We start from the raw sequence: 13626 nt of genomic DNA, 5'->3' as shown, positions 1-13626 counted from the left end.
GTGCTGTTCTCAAGCACCGTGTAACGTTGCCAGACGCAACAATTCTCTCTCCCGCCTCCTTCCCGCGCAACTGCACGACTTCGGAACTCCCATCATCGCTTTTGCCAACTTCCTTCAACCTTGCTGAAGTCAGGAGTCGGGCGAGAGCCATGTTACACGAGTCGATTGCGAGTGCTGTTAGTTGCTGGCTGCATCTGTTGTCATAAGCCCTCTTGGTGCCTGTGTTCAGCACCTGTGATAAAAACAGTGATCGGCTAACAGCACTGAACAGTAATAAAAACACAAAACAGAACGCTGAATGTGTAGGTCTTTTCCATTCTCACAGGCCTTGTTCAAATATGCTATTACAGAATATGATAAATGAGCAACTCCTCTGAAGTTTTTGCAACCCACATGCTGTCACTCGTGTTTAATATATTCGTGAGTAATGAGGCGATGTGTATTTAGCACACCTCCGTGTACGTTTGTATAAAAAATGCTTTCAAAAGGGGTGAAAAGTTCCCAGGCCTTCGCATTAACTACCCTGTCAAAATCCGTACAGCTAAAATCATGATAGCTGGTCTCTCATCAGTGTATTATTGTAAAACAAAACATTAAAAAAAAACTGTATTTGTCCTGCATATATACTCGAACAATGCGCATGTGTGCGTTTTTTTTATCCGGCAACCCTTGTCAGAATATGGACATAGTTAGCTGTGTGGAGCTGCAGAAAAGCGCTTGCTCACATTCAGAAAGTCAAGAGGACAATTGTTCGTGATACAATCGTCATCTCATTAAGCTGAACAAAATGTGTATCAACTTGTGGAACGTCAACAGTAAAAAAAATCAAATTGATTAATTCCTGTCATAAGAATGTATAAATCTCCCCACTGAGCATGTCCCAACACCTGTTTGACGAGATGTGCGCAGTTACTGGCCAAATACAACATCAGCGTTTCACCGAATCTGAACCCATGTTGGAGCTAACGTAGGTCGATGTTGCCTTCATAAACAAGTCATTTGGTGCAGTATGTGCACAGGAGAGGAGAATGTGGCCAGGGCATATTGCTGTCTTGTCCATTGAGCCAACCTTAATAGAAACTCGGCTGACCTATCACTCAAAGTTAATTGTCAAGTTGATTACAATAGATGGATTTTTATTTTCCCCTGGCGCTCATTAATATCGGTTCTACAGAGTCAGTGGTGTTCATTCCACATGCACATGGCAGATTTAACCGGTACATAGGGTGCCCAGAAATTATTCTTAGGTTTTTTCGGTAAAGTCACGTAGGTAAAAAAAATACATTTAAATTAATGAAAGTAAAATAAAAAATAAAATAAAAATCACGAAGTTTCGGAGGCAACACAGCCCAGAAATGATTCAGTGTTTTTGCAGAGACCACAGTGTAATATGTGATCTATGGCTAGTATTCAGTCAATCAGGTGGCCCTCTTTCCTGTCCCTTTCTATTTAGGGTGCCACGGTGGAGAGATGTTAACTACCTTGCCTGGTTTACAGGGGGTTGTGGGTTCGATCCTGACCCTGACCCTGACGCCTGCTGTATATTTGGAGCTTGCGTGTTCTCCCCGTGGTCGTGTGGATTTTTCTCTGAGTCCTCCGGTTTTCCCCTCCATATGTAGAAACACGTTTAGAGTATTTGGCCACGACACATTCCCACATGATAAGCCACTTCCTTGAGCTTTCATTTGTGGCCAGGTCGCTTCTGAAACAGAGCTACGTAGATTTGAATTCTTCGTGACTGCAAGAATCCATACTCTTTGGTTCTTTCGGTAAAGTCACGTAGGTAAAGAAAATAAAATAAAAATGAAAATTAAATCACGACGTTTCGATTCCAATTTATACTTTAAAAATAAAATTTATACTTATATTTTCTTGCTGTGGTGTTCACACCTGATGACGATTGCTTGTGTTGCAATCGAAACGTCGTGATTTAATTTTAATTTTTATTATATTTTCTTTACCTATGTAACTTTACCGAAAGAACCAAAGAATAGAGCTACATAGCTCAGTGGGCTTTCCCTGAGAAAATAAAAATAAAAAGTTTTTGTTTTATAGTTTACTCTGAAGAATGATAATTTCCCAAAACATCAGTCTACGTTGACTTGGGGGAGTTATATGTGTTTCCTCTTATCTGCACCTATCTAGAAATAACTTCTGACATCTGCACCGTTATTCACATAAAATGCAGATACTGTAAAATGAATTTGCCAGCACTTTTGGTCATTCCTCTTACCCCATAAAAAAACACCCAGATAATAGGAAGAATCCACAACCAAATAACATGACTTTTGACTTGTTTGGGAATGTGCATATTAATAGTCGTGGGAAATAGGGTAAAAATAACAGCAATTTTTCCAAGTATATTTAGTTACGTTCATTAAAACAGTGGTGTGTTATTTTGTTTTGTGCATGAATATCGCTGCCAACGCAATATCTTGCTTTTTTTGTTGTTCAGCCATTAAGCTGCTATTCATGACCTCTGCCTGCCAGTCCAACTTGTATTTGACTGCGTGTGTGCGTGGCAGCTGCCTCACAACAGAGACAACGACAACAATTCCTCTTATAGTCGACATAGAGTTGCTGCGGTACGTGCTGTTAGCGAGCACCCATTAAAGCTAGCACAGCACACAAAGTGGTGGTGGCGACCAGCACCACACCCAATCTCATTGGACTCCCCAGCGCTGATGTTTGCACACCACACCAGATGTTCATTACAGGCTGAGCCAACCTAAGTGGAGGTAAAGGACCGGTGCAGATTAACTGATGTTCGTCGTTGAATGGCAATCAAACTCAAGTCACCGAGCTGCGTTGTGCAGCGCGCTAACCACACCGGTGCTGAGTGCTCCACCCCGAGAGTGCATGCCTGACAGCGCACACGCTCGCACGCACGAGTGCTTAGTGGTGCAGAGACACCTCGCAGTTCAAAGGGGCTGCCTTTGAAGCCACTCCCCCCTCCTCCCCTGCCCAGCTCGCAAACAGAAACTATGCAAGTTCAAGCCCAGCACGAGGATGAACTCGGCTATCATTCGTTCTGAGTCAATAAAACAAATACTACTTTAATCTCACTTAAAGCTTTCGTGACTGCAGGAATTCATATTATTTGGGTCTTTCGGTAAAGCCACGTAGATAGAAAAATTATTTTAATAATATCACGACGTTTCGATCGGAGCACAAGCAATCATCATCCCGCTATATGTTTTTCACCCGATGACGATTGCTTGTGTTGCGATCGAAACGTCGCAATTTTCTTTAATTACTTTTCTATCTACGTGGCTTTACCGAAAGACCCAAAGAATATGAAATACTACTTTGCGATGAGCACCCTATTTAAAGAATGCCACCCCTCCTTAATACCCCCCCCGCCCCCCGCCTAAGATATCCGTTGTGGCAGTGCCGGCCCGAGCCTCTTGGGGGCCCTAAGCAGAATTTGATTTGGGGGCCCCCCTCCCACCACGCAGACTCATCTGTGCTAGAAGATTATTGACACAAATGTCACACTATAATGTTATAGCGAATATTATAAACGAATACAGTGAGGTTATGTATTAATAAAAAATAAAAACAACACTTAAAATACTTCACTCTTTTATTAAAACTTCTGAATACAAACGGTCACAAAAAACATATTAAATAAATTATTTGCAAATGTGCATTAAATGTGCAATCTTTTAAATAAAACCAAAATAGACAAACATTAATCTAATCAAAAATAGAATGTTACAAAAAAAAAGATACTTAAATAATGAAAGCAAACATAAGAACAGCAAGGGTTCAACAATGTCAACTGTACAACAATGACCTCAAAATCGTTCCTTCCTAGCTTTTCTGGAGGCAAAGTCACTAATGACATCATTGTATGGTATTGCTTGGCCAACTTTGTTATTAATACTAATGACTGCAAGTCCACTTAGTCTTTCCTGGGCCATTGATGATCTCAAATATGTTTTTATCAATTTGAGCTTGGAAAAGCTCCTCTCTGCTGAGGCAACTGACACAGGCAGAGTGCAGGCTATCCTGAGAGCTACCCAAAGATTTGGGTAAAGCTCACACATCTCATTTTGTGAGAGGTATGTGAGAAGCTCAAAGGCAGTCATCATAGTTTGGGGAAGTTCAGGAAGACTCTCTATCTCTACTGCCAGTGCGCTACCATCAATATCAGCCTCCTCTCCACAAGAGAGTTTTTCCCCAAGAAGCTCACATTGTTCCCTCCGGACCTTTTGATCTAGCTCCCTAAAATTGAGCAGCACTCCAAAGTTCTCTTTAACCTCACTTAGAGACTTAAATCTATCCTCCAATGACAGAATACTACGGTCCACTACAGCATTAAAAAATGACACTTCCAGCCTCTTCATAGCGTCCACTATCGGCTCATCTGCAGCCTCATAGGCAAAGTGCCTTTTTGTAGAACGCAATCGCTTCTCTTTCAGCACTGCTTCTGTGTTCATCCGCTCACAAATTTCTTTAGCAGATGTCTGTGCATCACAGAAGCCTGTTTTTCGGTAACTGATAAGTTCGCCTTTGTTCTTTTTTACAAGGTTAACCGCTACATCAAGCTGCATGTTGGTTGACTGTAGAAGCTTGCTCGTGATGTTAATTTTAGACAAAATGTCACACCAGACAACACAACAAATCTGAAACCTAAATGAACCTATCTCTTCCGCAAGGGAGTTGGCTTCAACAGCCACTACAGGGTCAGTCGCTTTACTTCTCAGTTCTAGCAGGGCTTCCCTCACCTTCTCTGACTGGTAGCGCAAAGCTTCAATACTTTTTATCCGGCTGTCCCAGCGTGTCTCACTCCAGGACTTGAGGGTGATGTCAACAAACTTCCGTAAGATGGCCCACCTTTGAGTGGACCCAGCGAACAAATTGTACAGCTTCTCCACATTTCCAAAAAAACAAGAAGCATCCGTTGATGCTTTAGCCGCATCTGAAACGGTCAGATTTAGTGTATGAGAACTGCAAGGCACATAAAAAGCTCTTGGATTCTTAACTAATAGCCTAGCCTGCACACCTTTGTTTTTTCCCTTCATATTAGCCCCATTGTCATAGGACTGCCCCCGACAATCCTGAAAAGGGATGTTCAATTCCTCAAGCCTGTTAAGGATTAGATTGGACAAACCCAGGCCAGTGGATTCTGGAGCTATCAGAAATCCTAAAAAGTGCTCTTTTATTTCTGGTGTTTTGCCCAGAGTGACTGTGCGCACCACAACAGACATTTGTTCATGGTGACTAACATCAGGTGTACAGTCTAAAATAATTGAATAATATTTGCAGTCCTTGATTTCTGCCACCATTACCTCAATTATTTTGTCACTGACACACTCTATCAGCTCATTCTGGATAGTCTTACCCAGGTACGTGTTGTGCTGCATTCCACTATCAATTCGTCTGATGTGGTCTTTTAACACCGGGTCAAATTTTGCCATCAGTTCCACCTCTTTAAGGAAGTTCCCATTGTTGGCCTGATGCAAAGTATCGACAGACCCCCTGAGTGCAAGATTCCTCTCCGCCAAAGACTGAATGATACTAATCAAACGAATGAGAACATCTCTCCAACGATTTCTTTCTGCCTCCAAAAGGGCCATTTCTGTTGCATCAATAGTCTTCTGCTTAGAAAGACGGAGGGCAAAGTCTTTCCACTTCACCATATTACTGCAATGATCTTGACTATTCTCATGCTGTTTCAGCAAAGCACCTACATTTACCCAATCACGCTGTCCCTCTGTTGACAGTTTTGTGGACTTTCTTGTGAATAATTTGCAACAGAAGCAGTAAACCGCATCTTTTTGCTTTGAATAAATTAGCCAGCTTCGCTTGATTTTTTCCCCATTAACTAACTGTCTGTATGTGTAGTGGTAGTGAAAGCTTCGTCCATCTGATTTCTTGGGGAAGGTAAAGGTGTCACTTATTGGCACTGGCCCTCTTCTTACCAGATCAGTCCTTTCTGAGTCTGACAGGAATGCTGACCATTCAACTGGGTCAATTGGAGGAGCTGTTGATCTATCTTGATAGCTGGAGCTTGTTGAGGGAGTAGATGGGAAATCTATTGCAGTGGGTGGAGATGTAGAAGGACCTGTAGGGACATTAGATAAAAATAAAAAATAGAATTATAAAATAACATAACACAGAATATTTTATAGTAAAGCCAACACAAAACAAAAACTTTTAGATTAACTGACCTGTCATGCTGGCTGAGGTTGAAACCGATGTATCAGTGAATGTAAGTGCTTGTAACTGCTCCTCGCTTTCAGTCGCTTGTAACTGCTCCTCGCTTTCAGTCGCTTGTAACTGCTCCTCGCTTTCAGTCGCTTGTAACTGCTCCTCGCTTTCAGTCGCTTGTAACTGCTCCTCGCTTTCAGTCGCTTGTAACTGCTCCTCGCTTTCAGTCGCTTGTAACTGCTCCTCGCTTTCAGTCGCTTGTAACTGCTCCTCGCTTTCAGTCGCTTGTAACTCTGCAGTGGATGAACCTGCAATGATAAAATAAACAAACAAACAAATAAATACATAAATAAATAAAAAGCTAAATGTGTCATGTCATATTAACAGGCTATGTAACCATTTGCCATCAAGAAAAACCTCACCTGCTGTATCATCAGCTGTGGAGGCTCTGACACTCGATATGTCAGTAGGGGCAGGTAAAATTGGTTGTGCTCCAAAGTACTTCAACAGTGTTCCTGGAAAAAAAAAATAGCATTGCATAAATGCATAGTTGATCGAGCAGAATGAGTTTATTTTTCCATCATTACTAAGCAATTCCACACCACACCTAACAATTCATATTCTATTGGCAAATGAGGCATAATTGCAGTATGGTGAAAAATTAACATGGTGATCTACTGCAGCCTATAAATATGAGGATAGCACTGCTACATCAGTTGCCACCATATTAATAAAATTGAAGTCTATTTTCATTACAGAAGTCTCCCCACCTAACATGGCTTTGGTATATTTTCTCATAAAGATCAATACCATCGCTTGCCAAAGATCTTAAAGCAGAGACCGCACGTGCTTTGCCTATGAAGCTGGAATATTCACTTCAACACAAACAGCAATGCTAGCTAAGCTTGTCATCGCTGTTTTCTCCAACTTAAACCGATATCTATCAACGTGAAATACACACCTACTACCTAGATAAATGTATATTAATAACATTTCACTGTTGTGGCGGGGATTTAGCTCTGGTGCGTTATATTACCACTTTTATGGCTTATAAAAATATCATGAGTCATGACTAGCTAGCTGCTTCCTCAAGTGACGTGAGCACAATTTGTGCTGCTGCTGCACAAAACATACTGTAAATAATAATGCAAACATACCTTTATCTCGCTCTTTTTTCTCCTCCTCGGTCCTTTTCTTTTTTCTTTTTTCGGCACCAGAGGGATACGTCCTTTTTTGTGACATGGCTTAGGCGTATTTATTATCGTGACGTACAATTGCGCGCACCTGCCCGCGCCCGCGCCCGCGCCCACGCGAATTGTCAATGAGCCGTGACATCCGTGAGCCGTGACAAAGCAGCAGTTGTCGACAGAATTTTCTTGTCTTGAATCATTTATTCATTCATTCATTAATTCATTTATATCACTTGTTTAAGTTATTTAATTGTAAAAAAAAAACGATTCGGGGGCCCCCTGGTGGCCAGGGGGCCCCAAGCAGCCGCTTAGTTCGCTTATGCCTCGGGCCGGCCCTGCGTTGTGGCCTTTGGCTTTGCCAAAGAACTTATGGCGCTGGCACGCAATGGTGTGCTCCCGCAAAGATTCCTACGAGAGCTCTAAAGTCCCCAGTTTGACTCGACAGATCCCATCGGTCTTAACGCCCCCTTTGAAGCACTCTGCTCCGTGAGATACTGTGCCAGTGTGTGGGAACTATTGAATAAAGTAGAGAGCCCTGAATACCGAGGGATATACTTTAGATCTCATCCTCACTACCCCTCTATGGCATTGAAGTTGTTTTCATCCGTATGCACATGCATGTGGCGTGTGTAGGGAGCGGTTAGCGCATTGCGCACTCAAATCGGCCGCCAGAGTTCGATTCCTACTCGGGTCCAACGTCGATGATGAATATCTGAACCAGTGCTGGGCCTCCCCTAGGTCGACTCGGCCTCAAATGAGTACCTGGTGCGGTGTGTAAACATCGCCACTCGGGAGACAAAGGCGGCCGGGCGTGGTGCTTGTTACTCTCCCCCTCGTGTGCCGTGCCGGCCTTTATAGGTGCTCGCTAGCAGCACTTGGCCCAACAGTCTGTTCAGGCTATACGGTGGAATCTTAGTCTCTGTGTGTGTTGGTAGCGGTGACCCAGTCTCTATCTATGAACTGGGTTTGAATCCAGGCCATGAACAACGTCGGAGGAGCATGGTATCCAGTGCCGGGTGAAGCCAGTGCGGGGCCTGTAGTACTGTATATGTTATAAAGTGGCCCTAAATAAATAAAACATACGTAAATATTAAAACACATAAATGTTTAACTTGCATAGTAAAATAATTGTATTTGTTCATTTGCTATGCAGCCAGATAATACGACAAATCGCTAACCTTTAACACCCAGTCGTTCGTAAAAGTTGAAGGCAGTATAGTACTATAGTAATAGAGCAAGTGCAGAATCACTGAACCGGAATTCATAGATTGAAAGCATTTAGCGCAGGGCCCTTGAAAGTGCGGAGTCTGTGTAGCAGCTACATATGTAGCTTCTTTTGCTCCTAGAATAATCAGGCAGTGATGGTATCTCGACGGATTCTGGACCTCCTCGTAGTCAGCTTAGCCACGAATGAGTACCATTTGTCGTATATGACCACGGTTGGATTTTCTTTTCCGCACAGGTTGAAATTCACTTTGCTCAGCCTGTGTTAGCCACCGAGGGGGCGTGCCCCGGGTCTCTTTTGTTTTCATTCCTGATACTCCGTGCCCGCGAGACTCTGCCCCCCCCCCTCCCGTTCAGCTGTAATGTTCACTGATGCCCACTTCTTTGAGGGCGACATTGGCACGCACGTGAAATCAAGATTGATTGATACCCACTGGCGAGACAAAGGTGGCTGGGCATGGTAATTCCTGGCCACGTCTATCGTATGTTGATGTGAGACTCAATAGGCGCGCGCACGTGCTGTGCAAAAACTATCTTGAACGGTAGGTATTTTATAACACAGCAGACGAAATATATGTATTGGTGTTCCTATATACAGTACAATTTAAACATCCCAATGAGGAGAGCGAATAAGCAGCATTGATTACTGACCACAGCAGAACACAATGACTTCCCCTCGTGCTGAAAAGGGGCGATCTGTGCACGTGTTAATTGTGCTGATTTGTGCGTGCACATGCACACTTTCGTACAAGAACGTGGGCACACGTGGTGTATATCCCTCCGATATCGTGTGCATGCAACACACAATGGACAGACAGACGAGCGAATGCAATAACAGTTTGACTTCCTGCAAAGATAGCTGTTGACATTTACAAAGTGCTAAGGCGATGGATTTTTATTTTGAAAGGCGTAGATAACAACAACAAAATGTGCACAGTCGGTTTCCAAATGTTCCAAAGGGGGCCATTATCCACATGCTCACAACTCAACCATTAGGGCATTACACGTGTTGCCGTCTGGACATTTGTACAAATCCGAGTTTGGGCTTTGCATGAGAAAATCAAACAAGAAACGGTGGCAGCAGCATCTCTCGCAATCAGTCACGCTGACTCGCGTCCATACCCCACAGTTGATTTCCCAAACAGGATTTGAGTTGGCGTGGGAAATAGTCGATGCCATCCTCACTTAATCGGAGCCGTCGCAAGGGTTGTGGAAGTGAAGAGGCCTGGTGCGTTGACCACTTAATTCTGTAGTGTCAATTCGGAGTATCATTCAGTCGTATCATTTCCCGCACCTTCGATTATCACAGTTGGCCACGTACGGTGCGAAAGAAGTTCAATATACATTTCTACTGTAGTATCGTTCTGTTGTGTCATTGATAGTATCGTTCGTATAATTTGCATAAATGTACATGTGGCGGAGGCAACAGAAGCTTCCGAAACGTCGTGATTTTTATTTTATTTTTATTTTACTTTTATTAATACGTGACCTTACCGAAAAAACCTAAGAATATGAATCCATGCAGTCACGAAAGCTTCAAATCTAGAATTAAGTGCACCGATTACTAAACGGCCTCTCTCTTCCCCTGGCCTGAAATACACTTCATGGCCATACAGCTGCCATAACACTTTGAAGGTAATATTTAAAAAAAAAACTTTATAACATCCAGCACTTTTAAAAGTCACTGCTGGGTGAATGTCTCCTCGTGCCGTCTCAATCATGGGGGGGTGGGGGAAAGGAACCCAGCACTGGTTCGGATATCAGACGACACAGATGTTAGCCATGGCCGGGAATTGAACTCGGATGACGGAGTGCGTGGTGCATTGCACTTACCATTGTGCCATCGTTCCACCCTTTACAGGGAAACAATCACAGGTATCTCACTAGTGAGTACATACTCGTTGGTTCTTTCGGTAAAGTCACGTAGGTAGAAAAATTAAATAAAACAAAAAATATGTTTTAGTTAAATTTTATAAATATTTTTTTGTTTTCTTTTATTTTTCTACCTACGTAACTTTATCGAAAGAACCAAAGCGTATGGATTCCTGTAGTCACGAAAGCTTCAAATCAAGATTAGTGGGTACATGTTGTAAACGTGGGTGTATATGCTGGAGACGCAAATATGCACCGAATCGGTTGTAATGAGCTGCTTCCCACATTAAAACCATTGAATGTGCAAACACCAGCAGAGTCAAGGTCCACTAGGGCATCAATAAATAAACTGCAGTTGTTTACGACGCAAATATGCACCGAATTGGTTGTAATGAGCTGCTTCCCACATTAAAACCCTTGGACGTGCAAACACCAGCAGAGTCAAGGTCCACTAGAGCATCAATGAGTAAACTGCAGTTGTTTACGGCTCAAGATTGGTAGGTAATGCTGTACTGTCAAGTATATGACACGTTAAACAGGGTGTGTACGAGTGGCTTGACTGTTGCAGTGAGTATATTATCATTTCGTATGTCCCCATTTTCTGTGCGATGCAGGCAAGTAGACGGATTAGAGGCTCTTTCTTGCAGGCGGTGGCACTGTGATTAGAGTGCTGGCGAGCAATCCGACAGTCGGAAAATTCCGTTCTGTTCGAGTCCCTTTTTAAATCCTTTATATTAAGTTCACTTGCTTGCTTGCTTGCGCGCTTATGACCGTGCAAATCTTTCGGTCGTTTTTTAACCCACTTCCCGTGATCCAATCGAGCTGACATTTTGCACACAGACTCGTTGTGCGTGACAATTTATTTTCGTGAAAATGTTTTTCCAAAATTTTCCACTTTTTAGGAAAAAAATGTTTTCAGATTTAATTTAAAATACCAATGTGATAAAAATGAAACTCTTACTCAAGAAAAACAGAAATGAATAATAAAATAAAACCGATGCCACGCATATAAAGGATTTATAGTGAAAAACTTTGTTTTTACGGGTAAATTTTTTGTGGGTCAGTAATAGGCTAATGGCTGTGAAGTTAAAGTCATTACAAATGTGTGCTTTGTTGACGAGAAGAATAATTGATGATGTGTCACCATAGTTTTTGAGGTATTTATTTTCTGTGTAAAACTATTTTAAGCAGTTGTGTTGCCAACGATCGGGCTTGCTTCTTTGAAGGTGTTCACAGTTTAGACCTTCTCGTCCAGGAATTGTATCGTTGTCCCTACTGTGAAAACAGAAATCAGTATGAGATCTGGAACTTCCTCAGTTACTTGAGAGCACATTTGCAGCAGATGGTCGAGTACGATATCTGAAACTTCCTCCCCCTCGGCTAAGAAATGGTTTGATGACTGGGAAAATAATAATGTGTTTTTGGATCCACATAAAATGCCTCGATTCTATTTAGGATGTTATCTCGCTCGCGTGTTGTGGGCCCATCTCCTTCACTGAGGGTCGCCGTTTGTGAACTGCCACTTGTGTCAACCGTTCCTTTGCTGCTTTCATGCTCCCACTGCATGCGGCGAGACATCTTCAAAAGATGCAAAAACGCTGTAAAACGAGTGGCAGAAAGAGTTAGTAAATTACAGATCACAGTGCAAGACTAATTTAAGATGGTAACTCCTCTATCAATATTAAATTTAATTACACAGTTAAATAGGGTACAGTGGTTCTTTAAGATAGTCCCTTAAATAATTACATTGCATTATTTTTGAATGTCACTTTTGGATAATTTCACACTCATCGTGAGAATTTTTATTATGTTTTATTTTTATTATTGTATTATTTCCTTTCTACGTGAAAGAACCAAGAATATAATTTCACACTCGTATATAAGTTTTGCTGCATCTGCCGTGAAATGTGTGATCCTCTGCACTTGGACGTCAGCCACAATTGCATGGCGGTTATTCCTAGCTTCGATGTTTCATTGAAATTGTATAAACATATCCTTTGGGAAATCTGAAGAATCTTTAATATTGCTGCTCAGTGAAAGGTTATTTTATGTTCTAAATCTCTAATCTCAGAGTAGCACCACATGACATCTGAAAAGGATATTTAAAGGACAACTTTTATTATCTGGTTGATAAAAAAAACATTTTCAGTTAAAGAGAAGCTTCTTTTGTGGAGAGATATAAAACAACAACAACAACAACAACAAGAAAGTCGAAATGGAATCACATCGCAAGACATTGTTATGCCAAACCCTTTATCCACAGTTATTTAAAAGTACATTTGTAGCAGATGGTAATGATTTAATAAAAAGTTGTAATATTTAGAACTCATTCTGAGAGGCAGTGACTTGCAAACATACATATTTTTGTTTAAATACAAAGGTTTGCATTACCACAGAAATTTTAATAAAACAACATTGGGTTATTTAACCTACACGCCTTCCCTTCTAGACCAAAATGTTTCAGCAGTTTAATTGTAATACATCCGGAGCGGTTCTACATTTTTGAGTCCCATCAATAGTGCGTGGCCTCTTCTTGGTTCTTTCGGTAAAGTCACGTAGAAGGGAAATAATGAAATAATAATAAAAACATTATAAAATAATTCTCACGACGTTTCGGCTACAACGCAAGCAGCCGTCCTCAGGTAGCCGAAACGTCGTGAGAATTATTTTATTATGTTTTTTTTTTATTATTTCCCTTCTACGTGACTTTACCGAAAGAACCAAGAAGATGAATCCCTGCAGTCACGAAAGCTTTAAATCGAAATTTAGTGCATGGCCTGTTAAACTAGTCTTGTGCTTGCCTGGTATTCCCTTCAATACACGTGTTTCTACTTGCTCCAGCCAGTCTGGTTTCCTCTTATAGGCCAACATACCTAAAGAAGGAATTGACCAAAACATACCAAGCACACAATCTTGACAACGAGTCTTACAACTCAAATGAGTTGTTTATTTTTTTCTGGCCAAATAATAAATAAATACATTCATGAATGATCAGTTATTGCTCTACTATACAATATTTAAAAAAACCCGTAAAAGTCCCACCCTACAAAATAATTGTGTGAATAAAATGAGTGCCACTTTCTGAGAATTCGACGGTGGTTTGTCTTTTTGGAGAGAGTGGCTGTTCCCGTGGGAATGTGGAATTGACACCACTGTCTCGGTGCCACCCCACTGGTCATTG

General features: G+C 41.7%; 1 protein-coding gene and 1 long non-coding RNA gene across 2 annotated transcripts in view; one reads left to right on the top strand and one right to left on the bottom strand.

Moving 5' to 3' along the window:
* LOC144721228 (neuronal cell adhesion molecule-like) overlaps positions 1-13626 on the top strand; it is a 267471-nt gene that overhangs the window by 68766 nt on the left and 185079 nt on the right. The gene's annotated exons all lie outside the window — the stretch shown is intronic.
* On the bottom strand, positions 3569-7689 carry LOC144721229 (uncharacterized). Its single transcript, XR_013585866.1, has 4 exons — positions 7317-7689; positions 6582-6674; positions 6180-6467; positions 3569-6073 (listed from the first exon to the last, which is right to left on the bottom strand). It is a non-coding gene; the product is annotated as an uncharacterized LOC144721229 (long non-coding RNA).

Source organism: Lampetra planeri, chromosome 11 (assembly GCF_965212315.1).
Source record: "Lampetra planeri chromosome 11, kcLamPlan1.2.h2, whole genome shotgun sequence".
NCBI lineage: Eukaryota > Metazoa > Chordata > Hyperoartia > Petromyzontiformes > Petromyzontidae > Lampetra > Lampetra planeri.
This window is presented reverse-complemented; position numbering and strand designations above follow the sequence as displayed.